We start from the raw sequence: 6,153 nt of genomic DNA on the forward strand, positions 1-6,153 counted from the left end.
CCAAAGAACATTCCTAGAAGCTGCACATAGCCATTGCCTTTACCCATGCTGTATGATCCTCGAAATGCCCTCTCCCCTCACTGCTTCCACACCTGGTGACTGCCTCCTTACCCCAGGGATTCAGCTCAAGTGTCATTTTCACTCAACTTGAGCTAATGACCCCCTCTTCTGTGCCTCCAGCAGACAGAATCAATGGAACCTATCACCTGTGGCTGTGTGGTTGGTGATGTGTGATTCTCCCCCAATAGAACACAAGCTTTACAGTCTTTTATTCATGTCCATGACCCCAGTGCTCCCAGGACATCATTACAAGCTCACAGCATGGAGAAGACAAAAATTTTATGTAAATGTTACTAATTAAAACAGAAATTAAATTTAATATGATTAGATCCAATTGTTACTGACACCAAAAGAAAAAACAAAGGGAGGAGGTATTTTTCTTTTAAAGGTCTGAAGTGTGTGTTTGGCACCTGTGTCTTAGGGATCCAGGCTTCTGCCACCCTGTTATGCCCACATGTACACTTCTTTTCCTCTTTTCACCTCAGGATCCAAGATGGTTGACTGAGCTCCAGCCATCCCGCCAATGGTCAGTCCAACAGAAGATAGGAAATGGAATACAAAGGGCATGCTTCTCCCAATTAAAACACTTCCTGGAGGGACACCTGGGTGGCTCAGTCCCTAAAGTGGTTGACTTGATTTCAGCTCAGCTCATGATCTCATGATTCCTGAGTTTGAGCCCCGCATTGGGCTCTGAACTCACAGTGTAGAGCCTGCTTCGGATCTTCTGTCTCCCTCTCTCTGCCCCTCCCCACCCCAAATAAACACATGGTTTTTTTTAATAATTTTTTAAATGACTTCCTGGACATCATGTTGTACTAATTCCATTTCCTGGTCAAAAATTGGTAAACTGACACCTAACAGTAAGGGAGTTTGGGATGTGTAGTGTCTTTATTCAAAGTTTCAGTATGCAGACTAAACACGTACTTATGAAACAGGCTCCCTGCGACCTCAATGACTTATGATAATGTGAAGTTATGCTCAAGGCAAGCTAAAATGTGCACCACATTTAGCATTAATTAGTTACTCTACATTCAAGCATATATTTTCACATGTATTTATAGCTAAGACTTAAGCTTCACTCAATCATGTACTGGGACATTATTGTGGTCACTGCTTCTGTGATTGCATATGTCTACTTGTTCCCCAGCTTCGGCTGTTAAATAGAGCACCCCATTACTCCCTAATGGTGTTAATGAAAAACAGCTCATGAGCAAATTATGTAACTTAGTTGTAATCAGGAAACCAGAATAATTATATTACTTAAAGGAATCACATCTCAGATTCACCGTACTCCAAACCGAATCCTTCCTCACGGAACATTCCCCTCCTCCCATACTTCCATCTTAACGACAGCAGCACTGTCTGCCCATCTGCTCAAATCAGAAAGATAGAAATTTCTCTCTTCAGTCACCAAGTTCTGTTGATTTCTCCTGTTTCAATTCCTCCCTCCACTCCCTCACCATCACGCTATTTTTGTTTATTTTGAGAGAGATAGAGAGCAAGCAGGGGAGGGACAGAAAGAGGGACACAGAATCCCAAGCAGGGGTTCGAACTGAAGAACTGTGAGATCATGACCTGAACCAAAATTCAGAGGAGGACCCTTAACTGACTGAGCCACTCAGTGTCCCTTCTCACCAGCACATTCTTAGTACAGTCTCTTACCCTGCCTGGTCTTCTCCTGGACCTTCCCCACCAGACTTCTGCTTCTGGTCACAGCCCTTCTCTCGCTGCTGTCAGAATGGCCATCCAAATCACAAGTGTGTTGTTCTCTTGCCTTAAACGCCCCATAACACTCACAGGACCAAGCTCACATAGGTTAATTCCCACCCCTCCCGGCCATGTGGAGAATCCTGCCAGTCCTTCGGGCTCCAGCTCTCAGCACTTCGGCATATTAACATAAACCCTTGCTTTGGGGAGCCACTTGTCACTTCCAGAATGCCATGTGACCTTCCCACCTTTGCACATGCTGTTTTCTTGGTCTGGAAGGGTCCCCACTCTTTCCCCCCATCCTTTACCCTTTCCATCCTCTGCTGGCCTGACCTTTTCCCAGTTATCCTCCAAAAGTCAGCTCAGACATGATTCCTCTGTGTAATCTTCTCTGTCCCTTCCTCCTCCCCCCACCACTGAAGAGTAAGCCCCACCCTCTGATCATGAAACATATACTTTCATTATAGGACTTAACACAGTATTTCAAAACCCTGTCTCAGCTACGTTGCAAGATGTTTCCAAAAAAGAATTTTAATCATGTTTATATCCATGTGCTCAGAACCTTGCACAAGACCTAAGCATAATGGGATCTTAATAAAATGAAAGACTAAATACATAAATTAGCATGTTGCTGTGTTCATACCCATATAATTTTGTATGGTTGAGAATTATCTTGTTTTTTTCTACTTAACATTACATAATTTTTTATTTCATAGGCACTGCTGAATCACACTCCCTATAACATTAAAAATTTTTAATAAACATCTATTATATAGCTGTTCCTTACTTTTTGAGAGGGGGGGGATTCTTAAGCAGGCTCCACAGTCAGTGGGGAGTCTGATATGGAGCCAGATCCCATGACCCTGGGATCATGACCTGGGCCAGAAAAGAATCAGATGCTCAACCTGTTGAGCCACCCAGGTGTCCCCTTGTTGTCTTTTTAAATTATTTCCCAGGGCATGTAGTGGCTCAGTCGGTTGAGCATCCGACTTCGGCTCAGGTCATGATCTCATGGTTCGAGGGTCTGAGCCCCACAACAAGCTCTGTGCTGACAGCTCAGAGCCTGAAGCCTGTTTCAATTCTGTGTCTCCCTCTCTCTCTCTGCTCCTCCCCCGCTCATGCTCTGTCTCTCTCTCAAAAATAAATAAATATTTAAAAACTGTTTTAAAAATAACTTCCCTATTGCTAAACATTTACATTATTCACATTTTTATATTTAACACTTTGATGAACATTAGTTGATGAAGCTTTATATTTCAGAATATTTCTTTTGACTAGAGTTTTAGGAAGATTATATCTAAATAAATGGGTATTGGCATTCTTAAGGGTCATGTTAAATATTGCCAAATGACTTGCTAAAGTTGCCAAACCCATTTAAATTTACAAAAGCAGTCCATGAGGGTTAGCATGATATTTTAAGTGATACAGGCCAACTAGAAAGCACCTACAGCAGAATGAAACAAATTTGAGGGATGTATAAACATCACATGCAAGTAATTACTGGAGATACACGAAAGCTAAGAAGTAACAGTGAAGAGAAGAGAAGATAGTCCTTCAAAAAAGATACTTCTCTGAAGAGAAGTAAAGGTAGAAATGATATTTTCAAATCATGAGGACAATATTATAATACTATCATGAGGAAAAGGAAACAGACTTTGGTGTCATTTATAGAAAACAATGATAGAATAGCACTACTATTTATTGAACAGTAACTGTGTGCCAGGCACTGTTACCTATTGTAGCTACAGAATTTACTGAAACTTCATTTTACAGATAGATTAAAAAAAAAGACTTCCAAAGGTTTAGTCCCTTACCAAGAGTCACATTTCTTTAGTCCTTTTCATTTCGTGCTTAGTTTTAAATGGTTTTTATTGCTTCGTCTTTAACTTCAAATTTTCCTTTGCTGTAACTAACCAACCATTAATACCACTCACTGTATTTTTCTCCCAATATTGTATTCTTCATGCCAGAAGTTGCATTTGGGTCTTTTTTATATCTCTCATTTCTTCTATCTATACTTTCCACTAGTTTCTTGAACATATGGAGCATATTTGTAGAAATTGTAAAATCTTGCTTAATTGCATCACAGTCCTCATTTCTATATTTGCATCCGTGGATTTTTCTCCTGACTAAATGTTATATTGTCTTACTTCTTTGTACGCCTCATGAAGTTTTATTGAATGCCAGACATTTTGCATTCTACATTATTGGTCCTGGGTTTTGTTGGATTCCTTGAAACCAGCCGGGACTTTGTTCTGGCATGCCTTTAATTTGCTTGAAAGCAGGATGACTCTTTTGAGGCTCGCCTTTAAGTGTTCTCAGAGTGGGTTCAAATGAGCTTTTGTCTTTAAGAAGGTGTTGAGTGAGAGAAGAATCGAGTCCAAGGACAGAGTGAATGGACAGGAATAGGACTCAGGGGACAGAAAAGAGCATGAGGGATGAGACAGATAAGAGGACAAAGATCAGACACCAGCAGACCCGAGAAGCTGCATTCCTGCAAAAGTCAGTGAATATTTAAATTGGAGTGGGGGTGGGAAAGGTTGTGTTTATATGTACAACTGAGCTAGGGCCAGAGCTTAGATAATCATAAAAAGGTTTCTCACTTACATTCAGAGGTTGAACGCGATATGAGACCTTGGTTGCAATCGAGCACCCTTGGTCTCCTTCCACTCAAAGGAAGTGCTCTCAGCCTGCCCCTCTTGTTTACCAAATTGTTGCTGCACAGTTCCAAAATGCCCTCTAGGGGGCATTGCTGCTTCCACAGAAAACCACTGGTTGAGGATCTCAGGATTTAAAATATCCTGCTCTTCATAAGCCCCCACTCCTCATGTTGCACAACATCAGGCCCATTCGAAGGGCCCTTTTCTTTGTATACTATTCCCGGATGACGAATTCATTCACTTCTGTGGCAGCAGTTTCCCAATGCTTATGGTTCCCAACTCACATTTCCAGCTCCCCCTTCCTATGTCTGCCTCTCCTTCTCCGTTCAAAGTCTGCTCATCCTTAAAGAATCAGTTCAAGTGCCGCCCACTCCACGAAGAGTTCTCTCTTCCTCTTGCCTTTGGAAATACTACCTAAGGTTTAGTTCATAACTGTACAGAATTCCTTATACTGTAGTCATGACTGACACCTAAAAACCCGAAAAGTGGCTTTTTAAAATCTAGGTTCCCAGGCAACATCTTCAAAAACATAGTATTTCAATAAGCCTGGTAAATTACTTTCACTTATAAACACCCAATGTTTGTAATGTACATTGTAATATACATTTTAGCAAGCTCTCAGAGGGATTTTGATATAAGCTAAAAATTTAAGATCCACTGCCTTGGGCACTTCATTTGTGTCCTAACTGACGTTAAACCGTTTCAATGTAGGAATCCTTTTTAATGCTTAGAAGCTAGTTCTGTGCTGAGCACACTGTTGGAGTTTCTAGCTTTCAATGTCAGGCACTAAGGATTAGTGGGACCCAGGAAGGTGTCTTATTGACAGATTTTATAGTCTTCTGCCCCATCTGGATCCGCCATATTCTTTGATATGTGCAATTGATCGATCACGTTTTCTGGATCTTCAGTACAATGCTATACAAATGAAGCTTCAAGACAAGTACCCTGGGGTTTCTTTTAACCAGATTGCTGCCCATAATCCCAGAAATCTTGGAGCAGTCATTGCCTGGGACACAAAGAGTAATAACTGTCCTATTTTTAAGCAACTTCAAGTCCAGTAGTTGAGAGAGATACCAAACGATTACATAGTAATCAAAGCATGTAAGAAGTACAGAAGTACTGGTGGAGTGAGAATCCATATTCAGCCAACCAGGGAAGAGCAATCAGCAGGAGAACAGCCTTTGCAAAGGATGGAGGGGTGGGTTAATAGGGTTTATTAGGGAATGAATGGTAAGTGCAAGAGAGCTGGGGGAAAGAAAATAGTGGAAATGAAACTTCCTCTTGGCCTAGGGTTTTCCAATGGGAGGACAGAGATGCTGATGGGATAGATTCGTGGGAATAGACCCCAGATCACACTTGTCTCCTTTCATTGGAAGCAAACAGTTCTAGATGGCACAGCCCCAGCTTCTCACTTTCTCAAGCTCAGCTGCTTCTGAGGCCCCTGGGGCTATAACTCTAGTCTCCATATTCACTGGAGAGCAGTGACTTTCAAAGAGTTTTCAAAGAGTGCATCTGATTCTAGAACACACATAAGCAAATATACAACTGAAACACGATTTCCACCAAACATTGTGTCCATTGTTGCCTGTGATCACTTTGATATTTTGTTTCTTAGTCTATTCCATTAAAAAAAAAAATTAAGGTTGGATAGCACCCACTAAGTATATTTCACAGTCCAACGAGACACAATTCCCACTTTGAGAACCCCTATTCTAGAACTCATATA

This window comes from Suricata suricatta, chromosome 1, assembly GCF_006229205.1.
Source record: "Suricata suricatta isolate VVHF042 chromosome 1, meerkat_22Aug2017_6uvM2_HiC, whole genome shotgun sequence".
Lineage (NCBI taxonomy): Eukaryota > Metazoa > Chordata > Mammalia > Carnivora > Herpestidae > Suricata > Suricata suricatta.